Raw genomic sequence first — 17824 nt, 5'->3', positions numbered from 1 at the left:
TCTCTCTGCCCCTTCCCCACTCATGCTCTGTCTCTCTCTCTCTCTCTCTCTCTCTCTGTCAAAAATAAATAAACATTAAAATTTTTTTTAAAAAAATTGTACTTTATCCCTATTTTTCATTTTTTCTAATGTAGCAGTCACTTCAAAGATGTTTTTCTTTTCTTTTCTTTCTCTACCAATCTGCTTTTATCCTCTTCTGTTGTATTTTTTTTAAACCCCAGTAATATTCTTTGAGATCTGTTTTTAGAGCGATCAGTTATGGTTATTGGTTTTTTTTTTTTAATGTTTATTTATTTTTTAGAGAGAGAGAGACAGAGCATGAGCAGTGGAGGGGCAAAGAGAGAGGGAGACACAGAATCCAAAGCAGGCTCCAGGCTCTGAACTGTCAGCACAGAGCTTGATGTGGGGCTCAAACCCACTAACCACGAGATCATGACCTGAGCTGAAGTTGGATACTTAACCAACTGAGCCGCCCAGGTGCCCCACAATCAGTTATGTTTAATACATTTTGTTCTTATGATAATTTATGTATTTGTTTATTTTATGATTTTTAAACAATATAATAAATACCTGAAAATCCAACACAAAAACTAGCTCCTTGACAATAGTCTATATCTATATGTTTTTCTCATTGCATCCCAATGCCTTCTGCATCCAAGGTAAGCATCATCCTGAATTCTATTTATCATTCCTTTGGTTTCTTTTTACATTGTGTTACTGTATCAATAACTTAAAACCATCAACAAAACAAAAGGCAACCTGCTGAATGGGAGGAAACATTTGCAAATGATATCACTGATAAGGGCTTAATATACAAAATATATAAAGAATTCACACAGCTCAATATAAAAAAACACAGATAATCCTATTAAAAAATGAGCAGTGGAACTGAACTGACATTTTACCAAAAAAGACATACAGATGGCCAACAGACACATGAAAGGAAGCTCAGTATCACTAATCATCAGGGAAATGTAAATGCAAACCACAGTGAGATATCATCTCACACCTGTCAGAAAAGCTAGTATCAAAAAGACAAGAAATAACAAGTGTTGATGAGGATGTGGAGAAAAGGGAATCCTGTGCACTATTGGTAGGAATGTATACTGGTGCAGCCACTGTGGAAAACAGTATGGAGTTTCCTAGGAAAATTAAACACAGAACTATCACACAATCCAGCAATTCTATTTCTGGGCATTTATATAAAGAAACCAAAAGCACTAATTTGAAAAGATACAGGAACACCTATGTTCAATGTAACATTACAATAGTAAAGATATTGAAGCAACCTATGTTTATTCATAGATGAATGGATAGAGAAGATGTGATATATATGTATATATACTTACACACACACATATACACACAATGGAATATTATTCAGCCATAAAAAATGAAATCTTGCCATTTGCAACAATATGGATGGTATTAGGCTATAGTAAAGTAAAACCAAACAGAAACAGACTCTTAGATACAGAGAGTAATCTGATGGTTGCCAGAGGGGAGGAGGATGGGTGGAAAAGAGGATTAAAAGGTGCAAACTTCCAGTTATAAAATAAATATGTGGATGCAATCTTCAGCACAGGGAATATAGTTAATAATATTATAACAACTTTGTATGGTGACAGATGGTAGCTAGATTTATTGTGGTGATCACTTTGTAAGATATATAAATGTTGAATCACTGTGTTGTACACCTGAAATGATAATATTGTCTGTCAATTAAAAAGCAAAAACAAAAACAACATACACAGCAAACATGTGTTCCTTAAAGGATTATATGTGTGATTGTATGTATTGCATATATAATTACATATATTTATGTTGGTTGTCTTTTGCTTTATTAGTAAAATACCATGCTGAATATGAGACTTACTTTTTAATTTATATTATATTGCTATTTTTTATCTATATTTTAGTGTGTCATTGCAGTTCATCTGTTTTTGCTACCACATAATATTCCATGGCATGAATATACCATAATTTATTTATCTACTTTTCTGTTTATGGGCATTCTGATTATTTCTAGGTTATTGTTATGTGAGCAGTATTTGAACAAACATTCTTCCACATGTATTCTGTTATATAGGTCTGAGAATTTCTTTGCGTTTATGCCTTGGAGTGAAAGTGTTGAGTTATAGAGTATGTCCAAAATAGAACCCATTATGTTACCCTCTAAACCTCCTCTCTACCTCCCTATTTCAGCAACTTTGACTCCCCAGTCATTCCTTATTCCCTGTGTCCAACTGACTGCCAAGCCTGGAAAAGCTCTTGCCTTCCCATGATATTACCCATCTCTCCTCTTCAAGCCTCATTAATTCTCCCCTTTACTCTCTATTCCTAAACATCATGGTTAATCAGTTCCAATCACATCATTTCCCTGTTCACCCTCCTTCAGTGGCTCCCTATTGTCTATGAGATTAACTGGACCCATAATCCAGCAAAGTCCTCCACAGTAAGGCCCCAGTCTACCTTTTAGCCTAATGTCTCTCTCTTTTGGTAGCAGAGAATTTTAGAGTTGAAAGGGACCTTAGAGTTGATCTGGTTAGACCCACTTACCTACAGAAGAGGAAACGGAGACCCCAAAAGGCAAAAGGATTTTATCAAGATCACATATGTGATCCATTTGAACAATTTTATGGCCAATGCAGGCACTTCAGGAAGAAGGCAAAGAAAGGCTTGTGATATTTCATCTTGAGTTAAGGACAGTGGAGTGGAATAGTTGTAGACAGGGAGAATGAGCATAATTATATTATGTCAAGAAGAGTATTGAGGCTATTGGGCTAGTAGAAAAGAACCATAAAGAATGGACCCTTGTGTTACTATGTTAAGCATAACAACTGTTGCACTGTATTAAGATATAGTTATTGTGTGAGACTGAAAGGGTGAAGTTATGGTCTTGGAGATACGAATCAATAGTGTCTACACTCTATCCCCAAACAAAGACAGCAAAATTTTTAGGAATAAACATTTGGGTTTTTGTTTCCTGTTCCTCAAATATCTAAAGTGGAAGAGTGACATTTTACAACCCACTACTCACTCATTGACTATATGTCCTATATTCTCTCTTTGCCCAGGATAATAACAGTACCTACCTCATAAAGTTAATGTGAGGACTGAATGAGATAATCTAGGTAAAACAGTTACCAAATGGAAAGTGTTTAGCAAATACTATTGATTATCATTTCATAAGCAAGATTGACAGATGGGGAGGAGGGTGGTGGGAAGAAGGGAAGAGAGAAAGAGATTTCAAGTTCAACCCTACTACTCAAACCACCCATCTAGGGCCCCTCCATCTCCTCTTCCTGGTTTCCTCTTTGAAAGACATGCTTATCAGGCACAATTACCTTGGATGCCTTGTGGAATAGGACAGGTCTGGAGCACCTTGGGATTGAGCTAACGTTAGAATGATTCAAAATTATAATGTATATTGGGCACCTGGGTGTCTCATTCGGTTAAGCATCCAACTTCAGCTCAGGTCATGGTCTCGCAGTTCACGAGTTCGAGTCCTGTGTCGGGCTTTGTGCTAACAGCTCAGAGCCTGGAGCCTGCTTCAGAGTCAGTGTCTTCCTCTCTCTGCTCCTCCCCTCCCTGCTCATGCTAGGTCTCTCTGTCTCAACAATAAATAAATGTTAAAAAATTATTTTTTAAAATTTATAATATATATAAATATGTGTACATAATATACAATATGTCTTTTTTTTTAGAGAGAGAGAGAGAACAGGGGAGGGGCAAAGGGAAAGGGAGAGAGAGAATCTTAAGCAGGCTCTGTGCTGGGTGTGAGATCACAATTGTGAGGTCAAGACTTGGGCCAAAATCAAGAGGCTGATACCTAACTGACTGAGCCACCCAGGCACCGCCTATATATGTCTTTTAAATAAGTATGTATAATACGTATGTCTTTTACATTTTTTTGTTTTTGTTTTCCTTTTGGCCTCCCCTAGTAATTAATAAAACCTGTCCATTTGATGCTAAGGTGACCCAAGAGAAGAGCTTTTTTGTTTATTCCCCTTGAGTTAGAGTGCTTAAGAGGCAGCAGCATGCTAATGGGGGAGAACTCTTTTCACCATGAAAAGAAAGGTAGCAACCATAGAGAGAGTGATCCTACTACTCCTCAGAACTTTGCTGTCTTTCCCTTCCAGGGCTAAAACCTGGAATTCCAGACAAGTTCGAACTAGAAAGAAAATGTTGGCCTTTTGGAACTGGAATGATTCATGATAGAAGCAAGTAGGGAAGCTTAAGGGGAAAGATGAAAGCAAGGGTTGTTCTTTTTTAACTGTCAATCAGTTAAAATTAGTAAATATTTATTGCGAATCCACTGTGTGCTAATCTAACGGTAAATATGATCCTTGCCCTCAAAGTCAAGCATCCAACATGAAAAGGTAAATATGTACATAAGTGGAATAGAAAAACAAGTTAAAAATACAAGGCCTGTCGTAAAACAACATGACAAATGAAGGAAACAGAGCAAATAGGTTCTGTAGGGGTAACAAGGAGACAGAGTTCACTGAACTAAGTGCACTTCCATTATGAAGAAGGAAGACTTGAGCTTGTTGTTTTTTTAAATGGAAACACTGTATAGTGGGAAGGAAAAGACATGGCAGGAGTGGAGATGATCAGGAGTATGTAAGATATTTAATAGGGGCAATGAGAAGATCTTTCTGGCTTGAAATACAAGTTCCTTTAGGGCTCTAGTAGGAGATAAGGTCGGATGGAGGGCTTTGAATGCCAGGATGAGGAGCTTGAATTCACCCTATGGAACATGAGGTACTCTTTAAAATGTTCGAGGCAGGCAGTGAAATAATGATTTACTTTTGAGGATGGCTGGACAGTAGGGAGATGGGTTAAGACACTGTGGTAGAAAAACCTCAACATTTCAACAGTACATGAGGGTTCAGGAGACTTCTAAATGTGTCACATGTTTAGGAAATTCAGAATTTTTTTTCTTATGCTAGCAGCTGACTTGTGTCAGGGAGAAAGGAGAGAAAAGAGCAGGCAGAATTTTATCCAATGAGGAAGACAGTTATTTTGCTAGCATTTACTTGCATTGCTGATATTTTGGGGACAACTGTGGCAAAGGCCACTTCACTGCAAAAAGTGGAACACAGTTCTCAGTCCACAGATTGAATGTAGGAAGAGAGACGACCTTTGGTATCAGAGACAACTAAAGCCCTCAAAGGGCTTCGTGATGTTTCTTCCCCTTTTAAAATAAGTTTCTACTTCATTAAAAACAAACAAAAAACCCCACTTGGTTAAAAATCTCTCTGTATACTAATGTGACCAGGAAATTTCATGTATAGAGAACTGGTTCCCTCTTTTTTTAAACCTGTTTTATTTTTTATTTTTTTAAATTTTACATCCAAATTAGTTAGCATATAGTACAACAATGATTTCAGGAGTAGATTCCTTAGTGTCCCTTACCCATTTAGCCCATCCCCCCTCCCACACCCCCTCTAGTAACCCTCTGTTTATTCTCCATATTTATGAGTCTCCTCTGTTTTGTCCCCCTCCCTGGTTTTATATTATTTTTGTTTCCCTTCCCTTATGTTCATCTGTTTTTTCTCTTAAACTCCTCATACGAATGAAGTCATATGATTTTTGTCTTTCTCTGACTAATTTCACTTAGCATAATACCTTCCAGTTCCATCCACGTAGTTGCAAATGGCAAGACTTCATTCTTTTTTTATTGCTGAGTAATACTCCATTGTATGTAAATATATACCACATCTTCTTTATCCATTTATCCATCAATGGACATTTGGGCTCTTTCCATACTTTGGCTATTGTTGATAGTGCTGCTATAAACATTGGGGTTCATGTGTCCCTTCGAAATATCACACCTGTATCCCTTGGATAAAATACCTAGTAGTGCAATTGCTGGGTCATAGGTTAGTTCTATTTTTAGTTTTTTGAGGAACCTCCATACTGTTTTCCAGAGTGGCTGCACCAGCTTGCATTCCCACCAACAGTGCAAAAGGGATCCTCTTTCTCCGCATCCTCGCCAACATCTGTTGTTGCCTGAGTTGTTAATGTTAGCCATTCTGACAGGTGTAAGGTGGTATCTCATTGTGGTTTTGATTTGTATTTCCCTGATGATGAATGATGTTGAGCATTTTTCCATGTATTGGTTGGCCATCTGGATGTCTTCTTTGGAGAAGTGTCTATTCATGTCTTTTGCCCATTTCTTCACTGGATTATTTGGGTTTTTTTGGGGTGTTGAGTTTGATAAGTTCTTTGTAGATTTTGGATACTAACCCTTTATCTGATATGTCATTTGTGAATGTCTTCTCCCATTCTGTCGGTTGCCTTTTAGTTTTGCTGATTGTTTCCTTTGCTGTGCATTAGCTTTTTATTTTGATGAGGTCCCAGTAGTTCATTTTTGCTTTTGTTTCCCTTGCCTCCGGAAACGTGTTGAGTAAGAAGTTGCCAAGATCAAAGAGGTTTTTGCCTGCTTTCTCCTCGAGGATTTTGATGGCTTCCTGTCTTACATTTAGGTCTTTCATCCATTTTGAGTTTGTTTTTGTGTATGGTGTAAGAGAGTGGTCCAGGTTCATTCTTCTGCATGTTGCTGTCCAGTTTTCCCAGCAACACTTGCTGAAGAGACTGTCTTTATTCCACTGGATATTCTTTCCTGCTTTGTCAAAGATTAGTTGGCCATATGTTTGTGGGTCCATTTCTGGGTTCTCTATTCTGTTCCATTGATCTGAGTGTCTGTTCTTGTGCCAGTACCATACCGTCTTGATGATTACAGCTTTGTAGTATAGTTTGAAGTCTGGGATTGTGATGCTTCCTGCTTTGGCTTTCTTTTTCACGATCACTTTGGCTATTCGGGGTCTTTTCTGGTTCCATACAAATTTTAGGATTATTTGTTCTAGCTCTGTGAAGAATGCTAGTGTTATTTTGATAGGGATTGTATTGAATATGTAGATTGCTTTGGGTAGTATCGACATTTTAACAATATTTGTTCTTCCTATCCAGGAGCATGGAATATTTTTCCATTTTTTTCAATTTCTTCTTCTTTTTTTTCTTTTTCTTCTTCTTCTTCTTTTTTCAATGTCTTCTTCAATTTCTTTCATAAGCTTTCTATAGTTTTCAGTGTATAGATTTTTAACCTTTTTGGTTAGATTTATTCCTAGGTAATTTATGGTTTTTAGTGCAACTGTAAATGGGATCAATTCCTTGATTTCTCTTTCTGTCACTTCATTGTTGGTGTATAGGAATGCAAACAATTTCTGTGCATTGATTTTATATCCTGCAACTTTGCTAAATTCATAAATCAATTCTAGCAGTTTTTTGGTGAACTCTTTTGGGTTTTCCATATAGAGTATCATGTCATCTGCCAAGGGTGAAAGTTTGACCTCCTCCTGGCTGATTTGGATGCCTTTTATTTCTTTGTGTTTTCTGATTGCAGAGGCTAAGACTTCCAATACTATGTTGAATAACAGTGGTGAGAGTGGACATCCCTGTTGTGTTCCTGACCTTAGGGGGAGAGCTGTCAGTTTTTCCCTATTGAGGATGATATTGGTGTTGGGCCGTTCATATATGGCTTTTATGATCTCGAGATATGCTCCTTCTATCCCTACTTTCTTCAGGATTTTTATTAAGAAAGGATGCTGTATTTTGTCAAATGCTTTCTCTGCATCTATTGAGAGGATCATATGGTTCTTGTCCTTTCTTATATTGATGTGATGAATCACATTAATTGTCTTGTGGATATTGAACCAGCCCTGCATCCCAGGTATAAATCCCACTTGGTAGTGGTGAAAAAATTTTTTAATGTATTGTTGGATCCGGTTGGCTAGTGTCTTGTTGAGGATTTTTTCATACATGTTCATCAGGGAAATTGGTCCATGGTTCTCCTTTTTAGTGGGGTCTCTGTCTGGTTTTGGAATCAAGGTAATGCTGGCTTCATAGAAAGAGTTTGGAAGTTTTCCTTCTATTTCTATTTTATGGAACAGCTTCAAGAGAATAGGTGTTAACTCTGTTTTAAATGTTTGGTAGAATTTCCCTGGAAAGCCATCTGGCCCTGGACTCTTGTTTTTTGGCAGATTTTTGATTACTAATTTGATTTCCTTACTGGTTATGGGTCTGTTCAAATTTTCTATTTCTTCCTGTTTCAGTTTTGGTAGTGTATATGTTTCTAGGAATTTGTCCATTTCTTCCAGATTGCCCTTTTTATTGGCATATAATTGCTCATAATATTCTGTTATTATTGTTTTTATTTCTGCTGTGTTGGTTGTAATTTCTCCTCTTTCATTCTTGATTTTATTTATTTGGGTCCTTTCCTTTTTCTTTTGATCAAACTGGCTAGTAGTTTATCAGTTTTGCTAATTCTTTCAAAGAACCAGCTTCTGGTTTCATTGATCTGTTCTACTGTTTTTTTGGTTTCAATAGCATTAATTTCTGCTCTAATATTTATTATTTCCTGTTTTCTGCTTGTTTTGGGTTTTATTTGCTGTTCTTTTTCCAGCTCTTTAAGGCATAAGGTTAGGTTGTGTATCTGAGATCTTTCTTCCTTCTTTAGGAAGGCCTGGATTGCTATATACTTTCCTCTTATGACCACCTTTGCTGTGTCCCAGAGGTTTTGGGTTGTGTTGTTATAATTTTCATTGACTTCCATATACTTTTTAATTTCCTCTTTAACTTCTTGGTTAGCCCATTCATTCTTTAGTAGGATGTTCTTTAGTCTCCAAGTATTTGTTACCTTTCCAAATTTTTACTTGTGGTTGATTTTGAGTTTCATAGCGTTGTGGTCTGAAAATATGCACGGTATGATCTCAGTCTTTTTGTACTTACTTAGGGCTGATTTGTGTCCCAGTATATGGTCTGTTCTGGAGAACGTTCCATGTGCACTGGAGAAGAATGTATATTCTGCTGCTTTAGGATGAAATGTTCTGAATATATCTGTTAAGTCCATCTGGTCCAGTGTGTCATTCAAAGCCATTGTTTCCTTGTTGGTTTTTTGATTAGATGATCTGTCCATTGCTGTGAGTGGGGTGTTGAAGTCTCCTACTATTATGGTATTACTATCGATGAGTTTCTTTTTGTTTGTGATTAATTGATTTATATATTAGGGTACTCACACATTTGGCTCATTAATGTTTACAATTGTTAGGTCTTCTTGGTGAATAGACCCCTTGATTATGATATAATGCCCTTCTGCATCTCTTGATACAGTCTTTATTTTAAAGTCTAGATTGTCTAATGTAAGTAAGGCTACTCCAGCTTTCTTTTGTTGACCATTAGCATGATAGATGGTTCTCCGTCCCCTTATTTTCAATCTGAAGGTGTCTTTAGGTCTAAAGTGGGTCTCTTGTAAACAGCATATAGATGGATCTTGTTTTTTTTTTTATCCATTCTGTTACCCTATGTCTTTTGAGTCCATTGACGTTTAGAGTGAGTACTGAAAGATATGAATTTATTGCCATTATGATGCTTGTAGAGTTGGAGTTTCTGGTGGTATTCTCTGGTCCTTTCTAATCTTTGTTGCTTTTGGTATATATATATTTTTTTCATTTTTTTTCCCCTCAGAGAGTCCCCCTCAAAATTTCTTGCAGGGCTGGTTTAGTGGTCACAAACTCCTTTAATTTTGTTTGCCTGGGAAACTTTTTATCTCTCCTTCTATTTTAAATGACAGCCTTGCTGGATAAAGAATTTCTTGGCTGCATATTTTTCTGATTCAGCACACTGAATATATCCCGCCACTCCTTTCTGGCCTGCCAAGTTTCTGTGGATAGGTCTGCTGCAAACCTAATCTGTCTTCCCTTGTAGGTTAGGGACTTTTTTTCCCTTGCTGCTTTCATGATTCTCTCCTTGCCTGAGTATTTTGTGAATTTGACTATGATATGCCTTGTTGATGGTCGGTTTTTGTTGAATCTAATGGGAGTCCTCTGTGTTTCCTGGATTTTGATGTCTGTGTCTTTCCCCAGGTTAGGAAAGTTTTCTGCTATGATTTGCTCATATAACCCTTCTACCCCTATTTCTCTCTCTTCCTCCTCTGGGACCCCTATGATTCTGATGTTGTTCCTTTTTAATGAGTCACTGATTTCTCTAATTCTTAAATCGTGCTCTTTTGCCTTAATCTCTCTCTTTTTTTCTGCTTCATTATTCTGTATAAGTTTGTCCTCTATATTGCTGATTCTCTGTTCTGCCTCGTCCATCCTTGCCGCTGTTGTATCCATCCATGATTGCAGCTCAGTTATAGCATTTTTTACTTCATTCTGGCTATCTTACTTCTTTTATCTCTGCAGAAAGGGATTCTAATCTATTTTCGACTCCAGCTAGTATTCTTATTATCGTGATTCTAAATTCTGGTTCAGACATCTTGCTTGTATCTGTGTTGGTTAAATCCCTGGCTGTTGTTTCTTTGTGCTCATTCTTTTGGGGTGAATTCCTGCTGAATTCTGTGGTTCAGGTTGTGCAGATTGTTGTGTTAATCCTCCAATCAGTTTCCTAGGTGTGTAGGATGGTTTAGTGCTGGTCTGGCTGTATTTTGTGGACGTGAGACACACAAAAAACTTCCATGCTGTTCCGTCATCTTGGCTCCTCCTGGTTCCCTCTTTTTAGCTAAAAGTTTCTGTAGACTCAGCATGTGCCAAGATTTTTTTTTTCTTTTTTTGAAATTAAGCACTTCATAGACAGTGTCCTCAGCTGATAAGGACACAAGCTGTTCACTCTCAGGGATCAAAGTTTGTTGCCAAGATTGCTAACTGTGATGACTTATGCTGGCAATGCTCTGTTATAGCAAACAGACCTAGAGAGGCCAAGTGTCTATTCTCAGTCATCGGAGTCAGGTGGTGGATGGATGTAGAACAAGTTCCTGGAACTGGGGATACTGGATTGAAAGCAAGGTGGCTCCACTGGGAAAGATTTGGAATCAGGGTAGAGGTCATGAAACGAGGGGCAGGGAGAGAACTTAGGAGCAGTACTGAGGTCTACAGGCAACTTAGTCCAGTGGTCTCTCCACCAAGCTGCATATATACCTATTACGAAGTTTAGAGCCTTCTGCAACTCTCTTGCTCCCTCCTTGGCCACCTATGATTGCTTACCTGAGTGAGACGTTTTTAAGCACACCCCCATACTAAAATTGCCTTGGCAAGTGGTCTGGGACAGATGTTGCTTCAGAATCAGATTTGTATCACAGGTCTCTGATTGTTTGACATGGCATATCCTTGATCAGTTCTAACCTCTGCCAGCTGTTACCCATTAACCTACTTGCTCTCCTCTTTTTCTGACATTTGATAACTAAGGTTCTGTACTCATACCAGCTTAATACTAGCCAAACCTTTCCTCCATTGGTGTTTGTCACTCTAAATTAAACCTGCATCAAGATTAGTCACTTTTCATGTGGTTGCACACAGTTGTGTTAACAGACCAAGTCATTCCAAGCAGAGTTCCCATCTAACTTGAGATGTGAAATTTAACCAGCCACCAGGTTATGAGGCCCCCATGGGGCTTGATTCCTTTGGGGATAACAATGCAGACATGAAGAGCTGGGATCTGAGAATCAGATCAGACTAGTGGAGAGGAAGGGTCACTGGAGAACAGATGCAGCTACAATTTCTAGGAGCGAGTTCAGTCTTGAAGGAACATCCTGAGAGATTGGAGGTACTTTGTGATTGGTGGGAATAAGAGGCATTCAGAAATTTAGGCAGGTGGGTGGGCAGCTCTGGGAAGTCTGGAACTGGTTACCAGAGGCCCAGCCACATAACTCAGTTCATGGGTATATGTTGATGATGTCAGTGGTTGCTTGGAAAGAGAAGGCAGAACTCTGGTTCTGGAAGAACACATGGTCTGAACTTGTTCCCTACTTTTTCCCAATCAGAGACTCAGTTCTTGGCTCCCTTTAAAGAGTGTCTTTAATTCTGTCACGTTAGAGGACAATTTTCCTTCTCTCAGCCTGTTCTTCTATCGTCTCTGCCCTCTGCTATTAGCCTAAACCTTGGGCTCTGTTTTGCTCTCTGCTTACTCTTTGAACTGACCATTGAGTTTTTCTTTCATCCCAGATGTCCATATCAAGAGTAAGGAAGGAACTTCCACCAGAACTGTGTGTGTTTAGGTCCATCCTGAATCCAGATACCCTGAACCAGTTCAGTGGCCCAGGCCCCTTACACACCAGGAAGAAGACGTTGGACACAATGGAACTAACTAGTTTACTGGGACAGAGGTGAGATCATAGTTGTGAGGAGCTAGTTATTAGAGCTAAGGTAGTGGGAGAGGGCAGGCTGTATTTGAGAAACAGGGCAAAATTCTACCTGTTAGAACTGGAACAGCAGATCTCAAAGTACTTCTCAAAATTTTCCTCCATAAGGTCAGGGCTTATCAAACTTCAATAAACTTCAGAACCAGCAGCTGCACAGATTCTGTCTCAGTAGGTCTGGGGAGGGCGTTGCAGTTTTTCTTTGTATCTTTCAAAGAAATATTTGCTTTCTGCATATTAAGTAAAAGGTGCATATGTTTTCCCCTTTCCACATGGTAGCATACCATATGCAATGTTTGAACTGTGTTGTTGTTGTTGTTGTTGTTGTTTTCACTTAATAATGTTTCTTTGAGCTTGTACCATGCAAGTATATAAAGTTTGCTCATTCCTCTTAATGACTGTATAGTATTCCATTGTGAAAGCGTATCGTAATTCATTTAACAATACATTGCTAATGGACATGCAAGTTGTTTCTGATCTCTCTCACCTGTACAGCATAACAAGTATCATGTACAGAAGTCATTTCCCACATAAGTGATTATATCTGGATAAATTCTTAAACGTGGAATTATTGGGCCAAATGGTAAGTGATTTTGGTAGATATTGCCAAATTGCCCTTCACAGAAGTTATATTGATTTATACTCCCACAAGCATGAATACCATTTGTTCACAAATTCAAGCCAACAAACTGTACTATCAAACTTTTTAATTTTGCCAATATGATAGGTCAAAATAGTATCTCATTGCTGTTTAAATTTGTAATTCTTTTGCCAAGACAGGAGGATGAGCATATTTTAATATGTTTGGGAGTCACTTGTATTTTTGTGTGTGTGAAGCCTGTTTGTTTCCTTTGACCATTTTTCTACTAGATCTTTTGATCTTTATTTTACTGGTTTGTAAGAACTCTTTATCTATTAGAGAAATTAAGCCTCTGGTTGTGATATGAGCTGCACATTTTTTCCCCAGTTTGTCTTTTATCTTTTGGCTTCCCTTTTGGTGGCTGCTGCAGCATAGCTCTTAGTAAAAATGTAAATGTTATTGAATCCATTAATATTTTATTTAGTGTTAGTGACTTCTGGGTTTTATGTTACACTTAGAAAGGCCTTCCCCCTTCTGAGATTATGAAAAATTATCCCATAGATTCTTTCTTAAGTTTTTTTTTTGATGTTTATTTATTTTGGAGAGACAGAGACAGAGTGTAAGTGGGGGAGGGGCAGAGAGAGAAGGAGACATAGGATCTGAAGCAGGCTCCAGGCTCTGAGCTGTCCATACAGAGCCCAACACGGGGCTCAAACCCATGAACTGCGAGATCATGACCTGAACTGAAGTCAGACACTTAACCAACTGAGCCACCAGGCGCCTCTCTTTTTTCTTAATTTAACTTAATTTTTTTTATTTTAGAGAGAGAGTGAGAGAGCGGGGAGAGGGGCAGAGGGAGAGAGAGAATCCTAAGCAGGCCCCACACTCAGCATGGAACCCTTTGAAAAGTCCCATCCCATGACCCTAGAATCACGATCTGAGCCGAAATCAAGAGTTAGACACAACTGACTGAGCCACCCAGGCACCCCTATCCCATATATTCTTATAGTATCTTTATGGATTTTTAAAAAATATCTAAATCTTCAGTATAGATAGAATTTTTTCTAGAATAAGATATAGAATTTGCCTGCGATTTATTTTTTTTCAGATGGCTATGCAGTTTCCCCAATATGATTTATTGAATAATCTATTCCTTACTTTTATCATTGCTCAGATTTGAATTGCCCCTTTTATCATATTCTAGATTCCATATGGCTTTGGGTTTATCCAGACTTTCTCTTCTGTGATATGACTATACCTGTCTCTTCATGCAACAATACCACACTGTTTTAATTTTACTAGCTTTATAAGGTAGTTCCAATGCAGGTGATCCTTTGAGTGCACTTTGAGAAACACTGTCCTATGGACGAGTGCAGATCTTGCCTTGTGTAGAGTAGGATTATAAGTTGATTTCAACGACAAGGAGAGGAAGGCTACAAAGAAGAGCATTTAGAAAAGATGAAGATTTTGTAATTCAAGCTGCATCCATCTGTTTCACAAATTTGAGTGATTTCTACATCTTGACAGCAGCAAGAGATATATACAGATAATGGGTCATATCCTTCTTTGCCTTACTTTCCAAGTCAGTGATAAAGACTCTCATACAGATCAGAATCTATAGTTGAGGATTTGACTATGGCAGTGGCTATGATACTTTACTGGCATGACTGATCAATTTTGACAATTTCAGAGAGAATATGGAGAAGAGAAGACAAACTACTCCTTTTGAAAATCTTCCTATTTTCCTATTGACAAATATAACTTCATTCTAACTTTTTTAATAGGAATTTTTGTTGGTTGTTAGTTTTGTTTATTTGTGTGGCTCTTACGTTAATGTAAGAGGAGCTTTATGTGGTAACCATTATTTATTCAGTCTACATGTGTAGATTTATAGATTCATGGACCCCTTGCAATAGTAAACAACTGAAATAGATCAGTAGGTATACTTCTACATAAAGACTGTGCACATGCATAATCAGTTCACTTGTTCATTCAACATGTGTGTATTGAGCTCCCATTATGTTGCCAAGAACTTTGATAAGCACTAGGGATGCAAAAGGTAGCAAAACCAGAAAAAAAAAAAAGGAGAAAAAGATTAATGCATATGAAAGAACTTGTGTTAATTTCCTAAGACTGCTATAACAAAGTATCACAAACTGGGTGGCTTCAAAAAACCAAATATATTCTCTCACAGTTCTGAAGACTAGAAGTCCAGAACCAACCTGTCAGCAGAGACATATTCCTTCGGACGTGCTCCAGGCAAAAATTCTTCCTTGCCTCTTCCTAGCTTCTACTGGTTGTCTGAAATCTTTGGCATTCCTTGGTTTATAGCTGCATCACTCCAGTTTCTGCCTCCATTTCCACATAACTGCTTCTCTCTGTATGTGTCTATGTCTATTCACAACCTTCTTTTAAGGATACCAGGGCCAAAAAAAAAAAAAAAAGACATCAGTGCCCACTCTAATCCAGTATGACTTCATCTTAACTTGGTTCTATCTGCAAAGACTCTTTCCAATAAGGTCACATTTCAGAGTTATCAACAGCTAGCACTTCAGCATATCTTTTTGGGGGACACAATAGCACTTACCAAATTGTAAGGCAGAAATAATATCTCTCAATCAGAACCCACTTAACCATCAAGTTACCTTTAAAACATAATTTGAAAACGGTTGCCTATTTAACTATTTAATTAGGTCAAATGGGAATGAAGACAATAGGAATAAGAGATGGCGGTGGTGTCCTATGTATTGGATGTGCCATTGGCCTAGGGCATCTTATGGCACACAGAAGCTACACTAACCAAGCTGGTGGCTTAGATTGTCAGGAGTGGTAAGATTTGGGACACCCAGAGAAGGAAGAGGCCCTTTGAAAGGGGAAATGGGATGGGCTAACAGGAAACATCTTCCCAGTTTCATGGAGGGCCTGTAGTCTGTCCTGGTTAAGGCAAACTACCCCTACTTTCGTGGAGGACACCCTCACCTGGACTGCTTTTTCCCTTGAAAGAGATAGTAGAAACCAAAATACACCCTCCCTGACTTCCCTGTTCCACTGAGACTGCAGAAAAACAAGCTACTCAGTATCTCCCCCTTTCTGCCCTTGGGAATCTTGGCCTCAGCCAACCTTCTTTAATGTGAGATCTGTTTCAGTCAGGAATATGATTCTCAAAACATATTTCTATGTCTTTGGTTTCCTACCAGGCTGTCCTTTTCCAAAGCCAATATTTTCATGAAGATGGCAAAGTGACTGTGGTTAGGATTCCATTGTATTCTATCTATTAACATTATTTTTGAAAAGCGTAGTAACAGATTCAGAATCAAGAGTTCTAGGAGAAGCCCATATTTTCCTACTGGTGACATGAAGAGCTGTAACAGAGTTTCCGTCTGGCAATATATGTAAAAATAATTTTAGGTCCTCCACGGAGAGCTAGCCCTCAGTTAACAAGTGAATTTGTTTTCGTTTGCCTTCAGTTGCACGCAGCTGGTTTCTTCCCTCATACCTACTGAAGGGCTCAATGTCCCCCTTTCGCTCTTCCCCCTTTAGGCTATAAAAATCCACTCTCAAAAAACATTTGATAATCTCAGTTACACACTTGTTTTAATGGCTGATAAATGGCAAAATGGAAGTTAGGAGAATGTGGATGAAAGCACACTTGAGCAGGAAACCAAGGCCTGGCTTGTTTGGATTCTGTTATACCCTAGTGTTGAGGGGAAACGCTCCCAGACTTTGGGAGGCAAGAATGCCTAGGTTTTGCATCCTGGCTGCATCACTTCTTAGCTGTATGATGGAAGACACTTAGTTAATCTAGGTGCTCTTAAATTTCCTTTTCTTTAAAGTGGATATTGTAATAGTTACTTTACCAGATGTATCAGGTAACACAGTACTTCACATATAGAAAGGCACTGAAAGGATAATCATAGTAATTTGCTAATAGAAGAGGGTTGAGGATGTTAATTCTCCTTAAGAGAGAATTCTTTTGCCTTTTTGCCCAGCCAATTAGTGAACATTTGCTTCTTCTAACAAACAGTAAGCAGCATTGTGTTCTGATGACCAGTGACAGCTTTCCATAGAACTAGCTAATAACATGATTGCCTGTAGGCAGATTTAGGAAGGCAGAAATGCCCTGGCAGAAAGACAAGATGTGTCCCCTCTGGACTACTTTGCCAACCCCCAGCCAGGGAACAGGCTTCATCTCTTTGACCAACTGCCACGCTGCTGCTCCTCCAGTGCCCTCACCTATGTTTCAAGAGCCTTAGGCTTACCTAAGAGGCAAAAAGAAACAGAAACAGAAATGGAGACAAACAGAAACCGAAAAGAGACAAACAAACCACCTGGACTGTTCCTTTCTTGTTTCTTCTCTCTTATCAGGTTCTCTCCTATGTCTGAAGAGTTCATTTTTTCAAGGATTAAATTAGTTCCTTGGAAGTTGTTACTCTCCATCTTCCATCCAGTCTCTCCTGTGGGTCACTGGTATGTGATCATAAATATTTTTCAAGGTTATATGGTCATCCTTCATTAGACCGGAGTCCCCCAAGAAAGAGGACGAGGTATTTCATGTATCACTTGTTTGTTCATTTGTTTACATATTTATTCATTCATCACTGTAAGATTAATAATAATAGTCAATTTTGATTAAGTTCTTCCTATATGCCGGATAATTTGCCAAGATTTTCCCATATTATCTAATTTAATTATCCCAACAACTCTGTGATGTAGGTACTATTTATATCTCATTTTTTAAATGAAGAAACTGCAGTGTAGATGTTACCTGCCCAGTCACATGGCTAGCAAGTGGGAGAATCTGGTTTCCACATTTTGCCCAAGTCAGTGCTAAGTAGATACTGAGTAGTATAAAAAGTACACAAATGATAGTTCTTGTCCTCCGGGAACTTAAAACAGATGGGTACATAAGACAAAACAATTAGGCAGCCATATAGGACAGAATGGGGCTAAATATTTAAATAAATCTAACTGGACAAAGGAAATTAGTGTGCGTTAGACAGTTAAAATAAGAGATCCTAAGCTCTAAGAGATGAAATAAATTGTTC

This window comes from Panthera pardus, unplaced genomic scaffold (assembly GCF_024362965.1).
Source record: "Panthera pardus isolate Hobbes unplaced genomic scaffold, ASM2436296v1 HiC_scaffold_25, whole genome shotgun sequence".
Classification (NCBI taxonomy): domain Eukaryota; kingdom Metazoa; phylum Chordata; class Mammalia; order Carnivora; family Felidae; genus Panthera; species Panthera pardus.
The sequence above is the reverse complement of the archived record's forward strand: the minus strand, read 5'-3'. Positions refer to the sequence as shown.